The sequence below is a fragment of the Chiloscyllium punctatum genome, chromosome 8 (genome assembly GCF_047496795.1).
Source record: "Chiloscyllium punctatum isolate Juve2018m chromosome 8, sChiPun1.3, whole genome shotgun sequence".
Lineage (NCBI taxonomy): Eukaryota > Metazoa > Chordata > Chondrichthyes > Orectolobiformes > Hemiscylliidae > Chiloscyllium > Chiloscyllium punctatum.
Window position 1 is genome coordinate 24,072,867 of NC_092746.1, and position 21,801 is coordinate 24,094,667.

The following is a 21,801-nucleotide window of genomic DNA, read 5'->3' on the forward strand; positions in this document are numbered from 1 at the left end:
CCTGTCCCTCTCTGCATATTTGGATGGAGTCCCTGATTGCCAACATCACTGGGTCTTACCCTTCCTGGGCCTGAGCGGGCCTCTTGTTCTTGGGTAGTCCTCCCAGTGCCAGCGGCCTGGGGTATTCCTTCCTCGGTCAGCTCCGGTGCTGCCATCTTGAAGCTCTCATCGGCACTTGTCCTCTGTGACTTCCTAAACATGTTATTCCCGGCAACTGTCAGTATCTGAGATGGTGGCAGCGCAGAAGACGGTATTGCTGGGGCATCCTCTGAGGCCTCAGTACTGTCTTGCTGAGAGGTTGAGGAAGTGGTAGGTGGGGGAGTTGGCTGTTTGCTTGTAGGGGCCGTTGACATCCGGCTGGTACCTACAAGACACATGGGTGAGAGAGCTTTGCAGCTCATGGTTAGCGGTGGTGTGCAGTGAATGACGCTGACAGAGGGTTAAAGTGAGAGTGGCAGTGGGGTGCACTGTGGTATTTTGGCATCTTGTCAGGAGCCATCCCAGCCTTCTCCTGAGAAAGACAGGATTCTCTCCTTGTCAGGGGTGAGGAAGCTTTCATCAGGTACCCTCCACACGTCCTGGCTTTTTTCTGCTGTGCTGAGGGAGGGAGTGATGTGGACGTGGTTGGCACAGCTGGTGAGGTGTCCCATGTGAGTGAGTATGCAGCACTGAGAGCTTGCAGAGTGAGTGGTATGGGAGGGTGTGACATGGATGGTGGAACAAGAGCAAGTGACAGAGGTTGTTACAGGCAGCAGTGAGCACGAGCCTCAGGGAGAGGAGGGTGCAATGGCAGAAATAGAGTGAGTGTGAGGAATGGGAGAGAAGAATGTGGCACTTATTCTCGTGGAGCGGAGAAGATCATTAACTTTCATCCTACACTGTTGCCCTCCAGACTGCAGAGACAGCACTAACCTGGGGGGCATCATAGGACGAGACTGATGGGGTCTGGTGGTGTGGTCTCCTCTGCAGGTCCTCTGGACCACCCATCCACCACGACCTGTCGGTCCCTCTTGGAGAATCATGACACCATGCTTTTCCTTGTGTGAAATCTTCACAACACGGTCTGTCAGTAAGCAGGGCACCTTTTCAAGGTGGCAAAATGCCAGGGCCTTCCAGGGGATATTCAGTGAGTGGTGAGTTCTTCCAGGAATAGCAAGTGGCAAGAATTGGGCAAAGGATCAGGGCAGATTGTTAATGAAGCAATTTTGGTGAAACGCAGCAACAGAATATGTTAGTCCTCATGGAGAGATACACTCCATGAAGCTCAACAAAACGGATAGTTAGCTAACAGCAGAGGAAGATTCAGCTCAGTGTTGCAAAGGACTCCTTGCTACCGTTATTAATGATATCAATGATTCTATGGATCTGGTCCTGGGCTAATTGGAGCCTGATGTCACAACATTTGAACTGTCTCCTCTCAACTTTAACCAGAAATAAATCCTTATGTACGTATTTCCTGCATCAGCTACTCTTGTGGTATCTTTAAGAGCGATTACCAATTTAATTACAATTGATGCTAAGCTATGGTTGGTCCTAATCTAACTGTGTGAGATGAGGACAGGAAGTTTCAAACTGGTTCCTCAATATAATTGCACCAACAAATAAATAGGTTAAGAGGACTTGAATTTACTTCATGGTTAGGCCCTTGCAATTAGAAGAGATAGAAATCTTTTTCATCTCATTATCCCTGACTAGGTCTAAACCTAGGCCTGTGATTGTGTAGCAGCCCCTAAGACATAGCCACCAAAGCTACCAGGGCGGGCTGTCTGAGAGGCGGCCTGAAGGTGCAGGGGACAGATAGAGAAACCAGAATGTGGCTAGGCCATCCTGATCACTGTCTCTCGGGGGGAACAGAACAGGCTGTTCTAGGGGTGGCCGGAAGGTGTGTCAGGGCAGGCCGAGAGCCGGAAGGGCATAGGGGCAGGCTGCCTTAGAGTGGCTGGAAGGTGGGAGGGATGGGTCGCTTGTTAGGTTGCTGTGGGTTTGGGGGATTCTGTATTCTATGCACAGTTCCTTATTTGATTGGACTGTCTTGTGTGTATTTGTTACTTTTGTGACGACTGGGGGGAAAGGGGATTTGAGGTTTAGCTGGTTGTACGGTGGGGTTTGGGGTTTGGCTTTGCCGCTCCTTTCCATTGTAAATTGATGTTTCTTGGATACGGCTGTTCATGTTAACTGTTTGTTTGGAATTTGTACTCCTTAATAAAATAAAAAAAAACACAGCCACCACACTGAAGTATTATAGACAAGTGAAGAACCACTTGAAAAATATCTCAAGATATCTTTTTCAGGATGTAGATAATATCAGTGTTTAGAGTTGAACTCTTAACTACCCTGGAGAAGGTGCTCCTAGTCCTTTTTCTTGAACCACAGCTGTCTATATTGTAAAGGTATCCCATAACCCTGCTGAGCACAGAGTCTCAGCATTCTATACTTGCAACAATGAAAAAATAGTGATATATCTCCAGGTGAGGACAGTGTGCCACTGGAGGATATTTTGAGGCAGTACTGATCACACACACATCTGCTAAGTGGGTGGATGTCAAGGGTTTGGAAAGTTTTGCCTGAGAACCCTACACAAATTCCTACAAGTGCATCCAGATAACACGTGGGGGTAAAATGGAGACAGCAGACACATACCTGCAACCTCTCACTCTGTGAGTGAAATCTGTCTCACAGAAAAACAGGCTCAACTTTCTTCCTTCACCAACTGGCTCGAATATTATTGTCAAAATCATTAGCAAAGCTCATGTGTTTTTTTTTAAATCCCTCGTGTGGAGGCAGGACATTTGGCCCATTGAGTCCACACCAACCCTCCAAAGAGCATCCCACCCAGAACCGCCCACCACTATAACCTTGCATTTCGCATGGCTAATCCATCCATCTAGCCTGCATGTCCCTGGATACTGTGGGCAATTCAGCATGGCCAATTTACCTAACCTGCACACCTTTGGATTGTGGGATGAAACCCGGAGCACCCAGAGGAAACCCATGCAGACACAGGGAGAATTTAAGAAGATGGAACTGTGCAGAAATTCACTGCTCATGCGGGAATTGTACTTTGGCCTTTCCCTGGGAATATGTTTTTGGTGGCTGCAAAGGAGGCTAATGCTAACATTAGGTGCACTAATTGCCTCCTTGTCATATCAGCTAAACGAAAGCAAAAGTATAACCTTAACTTTTCATTTCAGAGATACATTCCATAGCCAAGACTGGGAAATGTTTCAGGGTGACCACATTCACACACTGAACTGTAAGTATGCAAGGATATGATCTGTAATGTCGAAGAGAGCCATTTCTTTGATGGGGAGAAACATTGCCATCATGTTGGCTTACTGTCCGAATTCTTACCAAACTAATGTAGCATGAAAACTATAGTTGTACAGCATCTGCTTGGATAAAGTGCTCCTTATGTAAACATTGCAATGATCTCTTTGGAAAGCCTCATGCACACTGTGTATTGGTATTATAGGAGGCTTCGTTGCAATGCAGGTGACGATTAAGCAGGTCCTCCAATAAAATGGTGTTAACATTCTGACCTTCCTCATAGGTTATCAATTCAAGCAGATAACAACGACTTCACCATTGCTAGAGTGTTAGTGGCCTTGCTGCAAATCCAAAGGTAGCCTAGAAGTAAACAGCGATTGAAACATTGTCAACAAGCCCAGTATAAACAGTAACCTTCAGCATAGCAACACAGTCTCCAGAGGGAAGAGCTGAGGAAGAACGCTGAGAGCCCTTAGATGGTGCAGGTATTGGTTAAGAATGTCCTGGGCCATCATCAAACTGCATCATCAGCTGAATCAGGACTTGCACTCAGCAGGATTGGGTAGACATTCCATCTCAGTGGCTGTCAAGGCTACCCCTGCCCTGCCTTTTAATACCAAGGGTTTATTTCAAAGAAAATCTGGTCACTCGTGTGGTATTTCTCACTTCTTCACATTAATTCATTCAGGACTTCATAGAGTCATAGAGATGTACAGTATGTAAACAGACCCTTCAGTCCAACCTGTCCACGCTGACCAGATATCCCAACCCAATGTAGTCCCACCTGCCAGCACCCGGTCCATATCCCTCCAAACCCTTCCTATTCATATACCCATCCAAATGCTTTTAAATGTTGCAATTGTACCAGCCTCCACCACTTCCTCTGACAGCTCATTTCATACCCGTACCACCCTCTGTGTGAAACAGTTGCCCCTTAAGTGTCTTTTATTTCTTTCATTTCTCACCCTAAACCTCTACCCTCTAGTTCTGGACTCCTCCACCCCAGAGAAAAGACTTTCTCTATTTATCCTCTCCATGCCCCTCATAATTTTGTAAACCTCTATAACCTCTCTATAGACCTCCAATTCTCCAGGGAAAACAGCCCCAGCCTGTTCAGCCTCTCCCTATAGCTCAAATCCTCCAACCCTGGCAAAATCCTTGTAAATCTTTTCTGAACCCTTTTAAGTTTCACATCTTTCCGATAGGAAGGAGACCAGAATTGCATGCAATATTCCCACAGTGGTCTAACCAATGTCTTGTACAGCCTCAACATGACCTCCCAAGAAGGTATTTTCTCCAAATCGCCACTGTTCATGTCTGTACCCTGTGACAAGGAGAGACAAGAAGCTTGGGCCTCCTTACAAGCTCCTTATAACTCACGATCCTGCCCTATTTTATGTCATCAACAATTTTGGAAATGTTGCATTTGATTTCCTCATCCAGGTCTCTTATGTACAGTCGATTCTGCTATAATACCTACTGAGGTCATTTACATATATAAAATAGCTGATCTTTTGGCACCCCATTGGTTCATGCTTGTCAACCCAAAAAGACCCATTTACTCTCTGTTTCCTTTCTTTCAACCAACTCTTGATCCATTAAAATTTTTACCTTCTATCCCATGTATTTAACTTTGTCCAATAACGTCTTATGCGGGACCTGATCCAAAACCTTCTGAAAATCCAAACACAGGGCATCGTGTCCCCTTGTTCTCCCTTATCTATTCTATTAGTTACACTCTCAATTTTCTGACTATCAGAACCTGTATTTTGTTTCCACACATCATTTTCTCTTAACATATTGACAGAAGCTGGTATGGTCATAGAACAGAGACTATAGACCAATACAGCACAATATAGGCCCTTCAGCCCTGAATGTTGTGCTGACCTTTTATACTATTTTAAGACCAAACTAACCTACATATCCTACATTTTACTATCATCCATGTGCCTGTCCAAGAGTCGCTTAAATGTTCCTAATAAATCTGACTCTACTACCACTGCTGGCAGTGCATACCACACACCCACCACTGTCTGTGTAAAGAACCTACCTCTGACACCTCATCGAGACCTTTCTCCAAACACCTTAAAATTATGGCCCCTCATGATAGCCATTTCCACCCTGGGAAAAAGTCTCTGGATATCCATTCTATTTATGCCTCTCATCATCTTGTACACTTCTATTAAGTCATCTCTCATCCTTCTTCACTCCAACAAGAAAAGCCCTAGCTCCTGCAAACTTTCTTCATAAGGCATGCCCTCCAATTCAGGCAGCATCCTGGTAAATCTCCTCTGCACCCTCTTTGAGGTTTCCACATTCTTTTTATAATGAGGCGATCCAAACTGAACACAATATTCCAAGTGTGGTCTAACCATGGCTTTATAGAGATGCAGCATAACCGCATGGCTCTTAAACTCAATTCCCCTGCTACTGAAAGCCAACACACCATACGCCTTCTTAACAACCCCATCAACATGGGTGGCAACTTTGGGGGATCTATGGAAGTGGACCCCTCTGTTCCTCCACATTGCCAAGAATCCTGCCTTCAACCCTATAATCTATTCAAATTCGACCTTCCAAAATGAATCACTTCACACATTTCTAGGTTGAATTTCATCTGCTACTTTTCAGCCCAGCTCTGCATCCTGTCAATGTCCTGTTGCAAAGCACAACAACCCACCACATTATCCACAATTCCACTGACCTTCATGTCATCAGCAAACCTACTAAACCACCCTTCTACGTCCTCATCCCCATTTATAAAAATCACAAAGAGCAGATCTCCTAGAATCGATCCCAGTGGAACACCACTGGTGACCAAATTTCAGGCTGAATACTGTCCATCTATCACCACCCTCTGTCTTCTATGGGCCAGCCAATTCTGTATCCAGACAGACAGGTTTCCCTGTATCCTATGCTTCCTTACTTTCTCAATGAGCCTACCATAGGGAACCTTGTTAAACACCTTGCTAAAATCCCCACAAAGTTTCTATATTTCCTACAATTTTGCTCTCATACTCCATTTAGGGCAATGGGCAACACTGCGATCATCTGCTGGTAAAGGCTGGTGCCTGAGGAATGACCAAATGAGACAAACCCTAATTTTAACCTTTCCACCCAGCAGCGTTGAAACTGAGCACCACTACACCCAAGGACAGGACCCCAAGACTGGCGGAAGAGAAATAAAAGACAGTTCCAATCACTGCAGAGGCAGCAGTGTGGTGGATCTGGACATACGTTCCTCATGGCCACAGTGGCTTTATCGAAGGCATTATTGTAGGTGAGTGTGGTCCGTTCCTCCTTATTAGCACTGTGACAGTTTTGCCAGTACTTAGAGAGGTGGCAGCATGGTGGATTCAGTTTGATCCTCATGGCTATTGTGGCAACGCAGTAGTTTGGGGCAGCGACTGAGTTGGCGATGGCTTCAGTATTGGCAGCTTGGTAGGTCCGGTCTGTCCCTCTTCGCTGCTATGGCGGTGATGCAGTGGCTTCGGTGTTAGCTTTGGCGGTGGTAGCATGGTGGGTCCGGTCTGGAAGACCTTGCTTTGGCAGCCTCAGGGCCAGTTTCAGCAGCAGCTTCCCATAGCTACACCACAAACCCTGGTCACCGTGGTGGGGGGGGGGGGGGGGGGGGGGGGATGGTGGGGGGAGGGGGGAAGAGCAAAAGATGAACTTTGTCCTAACTTTGTCTCTACAATTTCTTTTTATAATTTCAGTAATCAAAATGGCACTGAATTGTGATAACTTATGTACATCTCATTGTATTTTCATAAACACCAGTGACAATAAATTGTTATTTTATTCTATTCTCACTCTTGATCCAGAGAGAGGTATTTTTTCCATTTTTTGCTGAATTCTTAAATGGTCCCAATCCTCAGACGTGCTGCTTTTTCTAGCAATTTTCTTTGGATCTATACAATCCCTAATTTATTTTGTAAGCCATGGTTGAGCCATCTTTTTTTCTTTTAGTTTTGTGCTGGAGAGGAAAGAAGAATTATTATAATTCATGATCATATTGTTAAAATATGAACCATTGCTATCCTTTTAGTGAGGCTCTCCAATCCATCATGACCAACTTTGTGCCTGAAACACTCATAGTTCCCTCTATTTCGATTCATGGTGATGATAATGACCAGGACATTGAGCAGGTGGACACACAGAGACAACATAACAGAACAATGTATCAGCAAACACAAGAAACCAGACAGAGCCACATTGAAACCTGCTTTCATGATGAATGAATTGGATTTGAACTTCTTCTAATTGGTTAAGAGAATGTGGGCAATACTGCAAGAGGCCTCTGCTTAGTGGGAAGGACATGTGAACATTGTTATTCTTGTAGTCCTTAATCTTTTCTGTTACTGAATAAATGTCCATTATCTATCTAATTGTATGTTTTCTAGCTTTGGGGTCTGGACCCACTTTTAAACAATCAATGTCTGACTGACTGTTCGGGAAAAAGCAACAATGAGCAGGTGAAGTAATATTGATTAGTGCAAAGGTCGAGTAGTACATAAGGATCCCATCAGGATGTTATATCCTAGTGCTGGGCAGCAAAATCTCTCATGATAGCCAACAGGTTTACAAGAATCTTCAGGAATCTCCTTTGACCCCTTACATCATCAGTTGATTGAATTTTTAAAGGTTTCTGTGAAACGTTGCCTTCAAACTCTCGAGTATCCTGTGGGACAACAGAGGGAACTGTGAGGGGCAGTGCGGTGTGCAGCTTTTCTCAGCACATGCCATTGACTGAGGAAGAGTGGCTGTGTGAACAGCCCACTATACATCTCCCAGTCGACTCCATACTCTCATTCACAGGCTAGGTGTTGATGGGAACCCACAGCGCTCAGCCTTAACGAAATCTATATTAAGGTGCTATATTAAATTAATCTATATTAACTTTGGCCGCAACCCTCAATGCCACAGTTTGGGAGTCCCTGTCGCCTGAGGATATCTGTAGGGAATTAGGGTTTTATAAATTCCTTCAACCTTGACATCTAAAGAGGCTGCTCACCTCTCATGTGGGTGCTACGTTGCCAAGCTGAAAGTGGAAAAGGCTCTAGAGCCGACATTTTAAGATCAGACGTTGTGTCAGTGATGTGTTTGCCATATTGAGCTGTCAAAGCTCATCAAGAAAGAGACCCACCCCTCCCTACCCTGAGATGAATGTCCCTGAGCTGTCAGAGGGTACAGGGAACAGCCTTGAAGATGAACGCTTTGAAGTTTCTGCGGCTCCTCCTCGGAGGTGGTGGTGGAACTGAGGCTCTCAGTGCTGGCCTCTATAGAGAAGAGGCTCACTCACTGCGCCTAATGTCTAGATAAGAGGAGAGGGAATTAGTTGTATAAAAGAGGTTGAAGCTTGTGACCATGGAGAATGTGTTCACACCAGTAGTCATGGGAGAACAGTACAGCACAATTAAATTCTTGATTGGCTGTCTATTGAAGTCTTCCCATCTCCCTGTGAGTAGTCATGCTCTGTTCTGGCCATATCGAGCACTTTCTCCTCATAAGGAGAGAAGAGACAGAATTAACATGCTTTTCTGTTTTTGCTTCCCTCTTGGAAGGGGGAGGAATGAAAGACTTAATGTAATTAAAATTAACAAAGAAAATCCTTTAGAGAAAGTTAAATGATGAAAATCTGACAAATCCCTGGACTCCGTGGTCCACACCATGAGGTTTCATCTTCACCATGTATTATTTAAATAAGAACTGTTAACTCTGAACTTGTATCTGTGGTCACATTTCTTTCTGATAACAGTGACGGACAGTGCATGTGTAATGTGAAAATGGGGACGCAGTCAGGAAGGCAAGATGTGGCATGTATCATCATGAATTTTGATTGAATTCCCTCCCATATGGAAACAGGCCATTTGGCCCAACAAGTCCACATCAACCCTCCAAAGAATAACCCAACCCCCTATACTATATTTACCCCTGACAAATGCACCTAACACGATGAGCAGTATAGCATGGCCGATTCACCTGACCTACACATCTTTGCACTGTGGGAGGAAACCGGACCACCCAGAGGAAACCCACGCAGACACAGAGAGAACATGCGAGCTCCACACAGACAGTCATCCCAGGCTGGAATCGAACACAGGTTCCTGGCGCTGAGGCAGCAGTGCCAACCACTGAGTCACCTGCCTCTTCACAGAAGATTCAGCTCGAATGGTCTGCAAGGCAGTGAAATGTATCACCACAAGGCCAGGACAGGGACTGATACCAGGAGCCAGACCCCACAGAGGATCCACCTCTCTCTCTCTCTGTGTCACATTCTCTCTCTCTCTCTCCCTCTTCCTTTAAAAATGCTTTGTAAAAACTTCTTCTTTAATAAAGTGACTGCTGCCTGTCTATTATTTCCTTTCTTCAATTAGTATCTTGTTGCCATGTTCCAATTAGCAAATGCTTTGGGGAATAATTTCCCTTAAAGGTGCCGGATAAATATAAACTGCAGAAAAAAAAACACGTTTTGTTTTGCTTTGTTTTTATTCCTTATGTCTTTTTCATAGAATGTACTATTCCCTGCCCAGAAATGATGGACTCAGAACTTCTGCCAGTGATGCTTTGTTGGAGCCAGCGATGGAATTATTTCCTGTGATTTTCTCCTCTTCCTTATGAGAATCAACTGGCCTGTATTCTTAAACTGCCACTTCCCCCCCCAAAGCCAACACCAGCTCCATATGTGCAATTGCAGACGTGGAGCTATTTCCTCCTATTATGTGGCACTGTTGTCACAGTACGCCATTTCTAATAGCACTGTAGCATATTGGTACAGAACATGCTGAAGATCCGCTGTTCAGTTTGTGACTGTGTTGAATGTTAATTTTAACAAACATTGCCCAATGTTCTTCATAAAATTAAGAATCAAAAGTTACCAGCCGCAGTAACAGCCCCTCCAGATTTTGTGTAACTATGTTCATCATGCCTAGAGCCTAGCAAATGAACTTCTTTTAAAATAAAAACATGGTTTAATCTAGAAGGAATGCCTGAAATTGTTTCCAGATGTGTACCATGCAAAAGTCATTCAAAATCATTTATGCTGCCTGTTCAAAACAACCTAACTCTATGTCCGGCAGTTTCCTACAATGAACAGTAAATGTCTTTTTTTTAACCAACAACTGCATTAAAATGTCACACTAATTTTCTTCCCAGGATGACAATTAGTTAAGGTTATGGAAATGAAACAAAAGTGCATTTAAAGAATCCATGCTTAAGTCACTTTTTGATGCATAGCTAGTGCCCAGCAATTGTAAAGGATGGAAGAACCAAAGATTAGAAGTTAAAATGCTTCACCATTAGTTTTGAAAATTTAGTGGTTGGGCAGGTGCCAAGACAAACTTAAACATTTGGCTGATGAACACACACATCGTACACCTGGGAATAGAATGAACTGCAGTACAGTAAAGCAGCACGTACCACACTGTAACTCTAACCCTTTTCAATGGGGTTCAGAGGTACTGGAAATAACACCAGCTTACACACTGAATGACTAAATAGGAGTGGGCTGGTGATGAACAATTTTAGAAACATGTCAAAACAGAACTTGCCAGACTGAAATGAAATATCTTAGTGCCTGACGTTATTTCACTGGAAAAATCCATCTTGTGAGGTTTTGTATCAACTGTTTTGATTTACTTGAAGGGCAGTGAAACCTTGAATTATATGCACTATTAATTCCAAATTTCTCATTGATTTTGCAACATTATTTTCACTTTGTATTTATCCCTGTTCTTTTCCTATTGTGTTTGTCTACAGAAGCTGCTTTATTTTGTATTACAGCTGGGAAGGTCTCAGTCGTTCTAATCCTTCATAATATTCCATCGTGGATTGGCTGGCTATGAGCTTGATCTCATTGTTTCAGATTTATGTCTCCCAGGGTGAAGTACTTTATCGCAGTATGAACCACCACCTAGTGGGTTGCTCAAGAACTTATATAGCTATCCATCCAATTATGATGGACAGAGTTAAATGATTGCCACCGCAATAAAAATGAAAGCCAGAAGCCATGGTGCGATAATGGTAAAAGTGGATGATCAATTTTTCTTTTACTTCTATCTTCTGATTTTTAATATCAGTCATTTTTCAAGACTACAATTGTTTTGAGAAAGGGAAAAAGAAACATTAGCTTAAGATGGCCTTTGAAATATCACCACAGAAGCCAATATTCTGTCACCAAGTCACCCTTTATTTACACTTGGAAAATCCTTGACACTGATCCAGCTCTGTCAGAGCCAGCTCTCAGAGTGAACTGGATATCTGACATTCCTCCTTTTATCTGTCAGCCAGAGCTCCCTGATTGGACCAGATTAACAGCCATGGCCAGGGAACTCACATTCTATGAGGCCCATCTGGTTGACTTCATTGCATTCACTACATCCCTCTCCCTCTGAGATCAAGGACATAGACAGATTCTGTAGCTCCTTCTGGGGTGTTTTCGCACCGGGTCAGACACCTCCAACTCTGCCTCTGATATGGGCAACGTCTAACGCACAATAGATCGCCTCCTGTGCCCGCACCATCTTGTGAGAAATTCATTCGCCTCTGCAGATGGTAACAGCGATGAGGTGGCGACATCTGCTGTGTCCACCTCAGATTCTGAGGTATCGTCACCGCTTGATGGAGAAGGAGAATCCATGTGTCCTGGAATAGCCGGAAAGGCAGCCGAGCAGCTGGATGCACTGTTCCTGCAGTTTTCAGGTAGTCCACATTCAGGAGCATCAGACCGACCCGAAAGTTATATGTCACTGGACCTGCTTCAAGTCAACCATGCTTCTTATCCATTCTGGGGAATTCCCATGGTTCCTTCCCCAAACCTTGTCCCCTGAGGTAAACTGTTTCTCCTGACGCTCCCGATGCTATTCAACCCTGCACCCCTCCCGGTCTGGGACGATCAGGCTCCTTGCCATTAGCAACTCTGCTGGAGCTATCCCTGTAGTTACATGAGGGATGGTTGGATAATCAAATAGGAATTGGGACAGAAGGCCATAAAAAAAGCTGTAAAGAAAGATAAAATAGATTATGAGAGTAAACTAGCTCAGAATATAAAAACAGGTAGCAAGCATTTCTAAAGGTATGAAATGAAGAAGAGAGGCTAATGTAAACATTGGTCCTTTAGAGAATGAGAAGAAGGATTTAATACTGGGGAATGAGGAAATAGCCAAGGTATTGAACAGATATCCTGTGTCAGTTTTCACAGTGGAAGACACAAATAACATGCCAATAATTGATGACAAGGAAGCTATGGCATGTGAGGACCTAGAAATGATCATTGTACTAAAGAGGCAGTGTTGGGCAAGCTAATGGGGCTCAGGGTAGACAAGTCACCTGGCCCTGATGGAATGCATCCCAGGGTACTAAAAGAAATGGCAGGGGAAATAGCAAATGCATTAGTGGTAATTTACCAAAATTCAGTGGACTATTGGACTGTTCTAGAGGTTTGGAAAACAGGAAACGTGAGGCTATTTTAGAAAAGGAGGTAGAGAGGAAGCTCAATTATCCGGCATTCGATTATCCGGATATCAGATTATCCAGCAAGATTGCAAGGTCCCGATGCTTGGCTAAACCATGTTATCCAGAATTCGATTATCCGGCATTCGATTAACTGAACAAAATACTCCCCACCCATGTCCTTTGGACAATCGAGGTTCCTCTGTTGACGCAAGGTGTAACTATAGGGCCATTCGCTTAATTTCTGTAGTGGGAAAAATTCTTGAATCTCTAATCAAGGAAGAAATAGTGAGACATCGAGATAGAAATTGTCCCATCGGACAGACGGAGCATGGATTCATGAAAGGCAGATCATGTTTACCTAATTCTTTGAGGACATTATAAGTGCAGTGGACAATGGGAACCAGTGGATATGGTGTGTCTGGATTTCCAAAAGGCATTGCCAAGGACTGCTACATAAGATAAAGTTGCATGGTGTTATGGAACATGTACTAGCATGGATAGACGATTGGTTAACTAACAGGAAGTAAAAAGTTAAAGATAAATACATGTTTTTCTGGCTAGCAATCAATGCCTGAGGGATCAGTATTGGGACCGCAATTGTTTTCATTTGGTGTATGAGAAGAGATTGAGTAAACTGGGACTATCACCAATGGAATTAGAAGAATGAATAAGTGGGGAATCTTATAGAAACATAGAAAACTCTGAAGGGAATAAATAAGATAGAAGCAGGGAGGTTGTTTCCATTGGTGGGTGAAACTAGAACTAAGGGCATAGCCTCAACGTAAAGAAAGCAGATTTACGACTAAGTTGAGGAGGAACTTCTTTACCCAGAGGGTTGTGATTCTGTGGAATTCTCTGCCCAGTGAAGCAGTTGAGGGCACTTTGTTGAACGTTTTTAAAGCAAATGTGGGTAGAGTTTTGAACAGTAAAGGAAGTTAGGATTATGGTGAGTGGATGGGTAAGTGGACTCACCTTCATCCCCCTCCGCCCACGCATCAATGAATTTAATACCCGCCGTGACGTTGAACAATACTTCCATCGCCTCCGCCTCCGAGCTTACTTTCACAATCAGGACTCCCGCCCACCTTCCGAGGACCCCTTCGCCCACCTCCAACACACTGCATCCACCTCGACACCCCGTGCTGGCCTATTGCCCGCCCTCAACCTCTTCATTTCCAACTGCCGCCGGGACATTAACTACCTCAACCTGTCTACCCCCTCCCCCACTCCAACCTCTCACCCTCACAACGCACAGCCCTCCAATCTCTCTGCTCCAATCCGGACCTCACCATCAAGCCAGCGGATAAAGGGGGCTCAGTGATAGTCTGGCGCACTGATCTCTACACCGCTGAAGCCAAACGCCAACTCGAGGACACCTCTTCCTACTGCCCCCTCGACCATGACCCCACACCCCATCACCAAACTATCATCTCCCAGACCATACAGAACCTCATCACCTCAGGAGATCTCCCACCCACAGCTTCCAACCTCATAGTCCGGGAACCCTGCACTGCTCGGTTCTACCTCCTTCCCAAGATCCACAAGCCTGACCACTCTGGCCAACCCATTGTCTCAGCATGCTCTTGCTCCACTGAACTCATTTCTACCTACCTCGACACTGTCCTATTCCACTAATCCCACATACGTTCGAGACACCACCCACGGTCTCCATCTCCTCCAAGACTTCCGTTTCCCTGGCCCCCAACGCCTTATCTTCACCATGGATATCCAATCCCTCTACACCTCCATCCACCATGACCAGGGCCTCCAACCCCTCCATGTTTTCCTCTCCCGACGCCCCCAACAGTACCCTTCCACCGACACTCTCATTCATTTGGCCGGACTGGTCCTTACCCTTAACAATTTCTCCTTCGAATCCTCGCACTTCCTCCAGACCAAAGGGGTAGCCATGGGCACACGTATGGGCCCCAGCTATGCCTGTCTCTTTGTTGGCTATGTAGAACAGTTGATCTTCTGTAATTACACCGGCACCACTCCCCACCTCTTCCTCCGCTACATTGATGACTGCATTGGCGCCACCTTGTGCTCCCGCGAGGAGGTTGAGCAATTCATCAACTTCACCAACACATTCCACCCTGACCTTAAATTTACCTGGACCATGTCTGACACCTCCCTCCCCTTCCTGGACCTCTCCATTTCCATTAATGATGACCGACTTGACACCGACATTTTTTACAAACCCACCAACTCCCACAGCTACCTGGATTACACCTCTTCCCACCCCACCTCCTGCAAAAATGCCATCCCGTATTCCCAATTCCTCCGCCTCCACTCCCAGGAGGACCAGTTCCACCACAGAACACACCAGATGGCCTCTTTCTTTAGAGACCGCAATTTCCCTTCCCACATGGCTAAAGATGCCCTCCAATGCATCTCGTCGACATCCCACACCTCCGCCCTCAGACCCCACCCCTCCAACCGTAACAAGGACAGAACCCCTGGTGCTCACCTTCCACCCTACCAACCTTCGCATAAACCAAATCATCCGCCGACATTTCCGCCACCTCCAAAAAGACCCCACCACCAGGGATATATTTCCCTCCCGACCCCTTTCCGCCTTCCACAAAGACCGTTCCCTCCGTAACTACCTGGTCAGGTCCACGCCCCCCTACAACCCACCCTCCAATTCTGGCACCCTTCCCTGCCACCACAGGAATTGCAAAACCTGCGCCACACCTCCTCCCTCACCTCCATCCAAGGCCCCAAAGGAGCCTTCCACATCTATCAAAGTTTTACCTGCACATCCACCAATGTCATTTATTGTATCTGTTGTTCCTGATGCGGTCTCCTCTACATTGGGGAGACTGGACGCCTCCTAGCAGAGCGCTTTAGGGAACATCTCTGGGACACCCGCACCAATCAACCACACCGCCCTGTGACCCAACATTTCAACTCCCCCTTCCACTCTGCCAAGGACATGGAGGTCTTGGGCCTCCTTCACCGCCGCTCCCTCACCACCAGACGCCTGGAGGAAGAACGCCTCATCTTCCGCCTCAGAACATTTCAACCCCAGGGCATCAATGTGGACTTCAAAAGTTTCCACATTTCCCCTTCCCCCACCTCACCCCAGTTCCAAACTTCCAGCTCAGCACTGTCCCCATGACTTGTCCTACCTGCCTATCTTCTTTTCCACCTACCCACTCCACCTTCATCCCCTCCCCCACTTACCTATTGTACTCTATGCTACTTTCTCCCCACCCCCACCCTCCTCTAGCTTATCTCTCCATGCTTCAGGCTCTCTGCCTGTATTCCTGATGAAGGGCTTTTGCCCAAAACGTTGATTTTACTGCTCCTCGGATGCTGCCTGAACTGCTGTGCTCTTCCAGCACCACTAATCCAGAATCTGGTTTACAGCATCTGCAGTCATTGTTTTTACCTGAGTAAGTGGATCTGGGTCCATGCAAAGATCAGCCATGATCTTATTGAATGGCAGAACAGGTTAAACAGGCCAAATAGCCTACTCCTGCTCCTATTTCTTATGTTCTTATGACAGTTTGGTATCTGGTGTAGGCTGTTTCTTTAAGCCTGTGTCCAAAGTTTGGACTACTGTTTCTGCCAGACCATTGGATGATGGAGCTGTCCTTATCTGATGAAAGCCATTCGACTTTAGGAAGTTTTCAAATTCCCTGTTAGTAAACAATGGCCCTTTGTTTGTGGCCCATACTTCTGGAAGTTCATGTATTGTAAAAGATGCATGCAGATTTTCTATTGGCGTCCCTGTGTTTGACAAATGGACTTTATGCATGTCCAGCCACTTTGAGTGGCCATCCACAATGACTAAGAACATTGAACCCATGAAAGAACCTGTAGAGTCGATGTGTAACTGAGTCCTAGGTTTACCGGACATTCCCATGAACGTGGGGGAGCTGCTGATGGTAACTTTTGTCCTTGCTAGCACTTTAGGCACTGTCCCACCAATGTGGCGATGTCTGCATCAAATCCTGGCCACCAGACATAGTTTCTCAGCAACGTCTTCATTTTGGAAACCTCTGGATGACCCTGATGGATTTCAGTCAGTGTCTGTTGGTGACCTTTCACATGTTTACATCATTAATCTCACACATCATCACTGAAATAACTCCACAGAGGCCAGTATCCCATCGCTAAGTCACCCTTCATTCATATGTGGGAGTCATTGACACTGATTCAGCTCCCTCAGAGCGAGGTCTCAGAGTAACCAGGATGTTTGACACTCCTGTTTATATCTGTTAGTCAGGCTCCCCGATGGCACCAGTCTAACAGCCCCAATCTGGGAACTCCTATTCTATAAGGTCATCCTGGCTGACCTCGTTACAGTTTAATCACCTAAACACAGGCCCCCAGTTCATGAAATCATCAATAACCTATTAACATGTCATTAAAGTGACTGAAACCAGTCACTCTGAACTGTATCCCCTCTCTGGTTTACAGCTTTCTGCATGTTTCACATATTAGAATGAAAGTCACCTGCAGGTTATCTAACTTGAAAAGAAGCCAGATACGGGAAAACACAAATGAATTGTGAACCTAATCTCAACCTCTCGACCGTGTCCTCAGTAAGAATGATCAAGCAGCAGAATGTGAAGATCAGCTATTGGCTTGCAGCATTGGAAGTGCATAGCTGCAGTTTAAATGTGGCGATCGCAGCATGAAGACTGAAAGATCCTGGCTCTGCTGCCACACAACTGAACAAGATGGTTGCCACAGAGCCTGGAGACATAACTGATCAGGTGACCAGGGGAATATTGCATGAGAAAGGTCACATTGGGTTGTGACGACAAACTCGTGAACATTACATTTAGCCAAAAAAAAGGGCAAGTTTGACTCGACCTTTCTGTCCTCTAAACTATTGCCTGAAGCTGGGGTATAATAGCATATTATTCTCAGACACAAGTATGAGGTAAGCACTGATTTACACTGATCCCTTTTATAATTGCTGCAAACTCTTAAAAGATCCTGTTCAAACATTTTCAAAATCAATTCCACAGCTTTAAAATAAATTGCACATGTTGATTTAATGTGACTTCTGCCCACTGTGGGTAGATTTGGAAGTGCAGGGGAGAGGCACAACAGACCGCAGTATTAGTGATATTTGACCCTGCTCTGAACCAGACCTGCAGTTTGGAGGCGGAGAGAATGTTTGAGTGAAGGGTGTCACCTGAAAGTGACTTATTTCACAACTAACTGAAAGTACAATATACCCAGTCTCTCCTGTGTTTCTCGGTCAGCGTTCCTTTATTTTTCTTTCCTACAAAATCTGCAAGGCTTGCTATTTCTGGAGACATTGAAGTGATCAGGAAACATAAAATTCTGCTGATGGTCCCCAAAGAGAAAAGGCAGATTTTAGCCTTTTATGCACGCATATGGGAAATCACATTGACTTAGCTCAAAAAGTTCACTTACGTTATTTCTATTCCCAACCAAAATATATTTTGCCTAATATATATTCTGTTAAAATACATCTCCGTAAGTGCTCTGCTTCATGCTGCGAACGTTAGGAGATATATGTTATCAGACTGCATAAAGGACGCTAGCTAGTTTTTCGGAAGGACTGTGAACAAATGATACAGTGACTGACCATCATTCAGTGTTTCATGATTTTTTGGCAAACAACATGAACTTTGGTAATTTGTGTGATACCATGCTGCATTGGTGCCACGTGTTATTAGATCTTAGAATATGGTATCTGTTCATGATCTTTTGGATTTCACAGAATGTTAAGTTGGCTGCACATTCTGTAAATATTTTAATGTTGTGTAAAACAATAGGTGCTGCATTTTCTGAGCAACAACCGACTAAGTGCATTTGACACTGGGCCACACTTTTACACGAAGCAATTTTAAACTTCTGACATCATGCTCATTGTTCATTATTGCAGAGCACCTATTTATACAAGTAGTCAGCTCACCCAGATGTAATGCTAATTACGTTTTATAAAAGGAAGTAGATATATAAATAGTTATGTGCATTTCTGTCAAATGGAGAGGTATCTGAACAAATAAGAGACATCACTTTGTGTTTTATATGCAACTCTACAAAAGCAGCCCAGAATTACATTCTGCACAATACACTGCAGTAATAAATGTCTGGGTGTCCATTAGGTTGTTCTACACCTGTGGCCAAAGAGACAGTGCAAATGACACTTGGCTGTACTGCTCGTTCTCTCCCGCCACGTTGCAAAGACTGCTGCTCTTTAACTAGAATTTGATTAAAGAGGAAGGAAATGCTGTAGGGAATGCTTTGTGCTCAAAGTATTCCCTAATGCCAATGCAAAAATATTCATAATTATAAAATTATTCACAACTGTTTTAAAAACCGTCGAATTTCCTGCCCCACTGGAGACCTGTCATTTTGGTGCTGCTTCCTTCCAGGCTGATCATGTGACATCTCCAGCAAGGAGAAGCAATAAGCATTTCAGAGCAACACTGATATTACTGGGGGGGGGGAGGGGAAGAGTCATACCAACAACTAATCTTTTCTATAATGTCTTGTGAATCAGTCATGGCATTGCTTACAGAGAGTCTGGGGTCTTACAGAGTGTTTGTGATGTTTAGCTGCTATCTTGGCCTGTCCTTTTAAAGTGAGTGTTCTAAATAGGCACATCCAAATAATTGTAGCTGGTTAAATGGCTGAGGTCATTCACAGGGCAAATGTAACTGCTTGCATATTTCAGACTCCAGGTCAATGGCAGGTTTCTTTCTTTTTTAAAGTCTGCTTTGCATCTCTAACAAATGCTGACATCCGAATCTGATGGGTGCCTGCAAGGCATTTAGCTCCCATGTCATTGCTTACAGTGAGTTGCATAATACTCTGCTTTATCACACTATGTAGACCACCTTCAAAGCAGTTGACTACCATTGATTTTCTTCCCTCTGTTCCTCATGACCACACATGTGCTAGTGTGACAACTACTGACCAAGACACTACAGTATGTAAAATGTGCAATTTACTTTAAAGGTGTAGGATTTGAAATTGATTTTAAAGATGTTCGAATAGGACCTTTAAGAGTTTGCAGCAATTATAAAAGGGACCAATTGTAAATTTCTTTGATAATATGTCACCTGATGCTCTTTGACCTAGAAGTTGTACAGATGGGAAGAGATTAAGACAGAAGCCATGAGGCAGCAGAGTTATAAGCAGAGGAGCTGGCAGGCGAAATATGAAGACAATCAGATGTAGTGTCAAAGAGAAACCAACAGAGACTGAAAGAGGAACACACTTTGTGAAGTGAAAAAACAACTCAGTTTCAGGAAGAGGCCAGGTTTTTCTGTTTGGCAGCTGAGCAGACTGGATCTCTGAGAGGTACTGTTTGAGTTGGCAACTCATGCTCGAAAACCTGAAAAACAGTGTGAATAGTTCAGCAACACTGGTGTATCTCTAGAATTGGCCAAATTAAACTGGGACGTTATTGGTTAATTGGTTGAAAGGAACTCTGAAAAGCTACACCATCAGGAGTGGTGTGGCCAAAGAAGAAGAAGATCTATGTGTCTTGCTGATGACGATCGTACCCATGAAACTTGGAGATGACAATGTTGTCAGCAATACTAACTGACACTGCCTGAAACAAGGTCAGCAGGTTGTGGATTGATGCAGCTATAATGCCAGTATGCTTGCATCATGAGGCTTGTGAACTTTTAAGATGCATCTTTGTTGACCATTTAAAATGCAATTTGCCTTTTTATTTATAGTATGATTCTAATTCATGTTTAATTTATATTGATTCTGTCAAAGTAGAAGTTGTAAGTAGCGCAAACTTATCTGTAATTTCCTCTTTGGAGGTCATTTGGCGAATGTGGTCAGTTTACAGTTCCCACAAAGGGATCACAATGAGTCATATACCAAAGAGCAATCTTCCTGACCTGACCAGAAACCACTCACTTTGGCAGATTCCATTCATTAGCTGAGTTCCAAAGCACCCTGAGCACAGACCAGTCCCCACTGGTAGACCAGTGAGCCAGGAAGGTAATTGGATCAAAACAGCCAGGGGCTGAGGGCTTCCATGCAAAAGAGCTCATTCTCCTCCTGATCTCGCAAGAGAAGAAAAGGTATTTTACCTTAAATGACCTTTTTTGCTTTCGATCCTCTTCTTCCTTCGCTTTAACTGCCAGGGAAGCTGCTACAATGTTAGAATGATATTTCATACCCAATGATGTGATTGAGAGACAATCTCCTTACCTCAACAAAGATCTCAGCATCTCTGAGCAGGCTGTTCAGCCAGTCATCAAAACCCCCAGTTTAAAATCAGCTTCAGAATCAGTCTCAGTCTTGAACATATGCATCCCAATATTCAGACACCTCAGTACCTCACGCTATCGCAAGCCCATGGATAACCTCAGGATGCTGTACTTCTCTAGCTTCCACCCTAAACATGTTAAAGAAACCATCCCCTATGGACAAGCCCTGCACATACACAGGATCTGCTCAGGCAAGGAGGATCTTGATGGACACCTAAAGATTTTGAAGGACGCCCTCATAAGAACGGGATCTGAAGTTCCACTCATCGATTGCCAGTTCCAACATGCCATAGTGAAAAACCACAACAACATCCTCAGAAGGCAGACACAGGATTAGACCGATAGTGTAGTACTTCCAGGGAGCAGAGGAACTACACCATCTTCTTCACAGCCTTCAACATGTCATCAGTGACAATAAACATCTCACCAAGATCATCCTTACGCCTCCACTTTTCATCATCAACACCCACCAAACATTAAACAGACCATCATTTGCAGGAACCTACCCAGACGTGAGGACAATAACAACACCGCACAACCCTGTCAGGGCAGCCTCTGCAAGATGTGTCAGATCATTGACTTGAATGCTACCATCACACATGGGAACACCACCCACCATGTATGTGGCGAGTACTCATGTGATTCGGCCATTGTTGTCTTCCTCATACGCTGAAGCAAGGATGGCCCGAGCCACGGTATATTGGCAAGACCAAGCAGTTGACTAAGACAACTGATAAATAATCACCACACAACAATCACCATACAGGGGTGTTCCCTCCCAGTCGGGAAACACTTAAGCGGTCAAGGACATTCAGTCTCGGATCTTCAGGTAAGCGTCCTTCAGGGT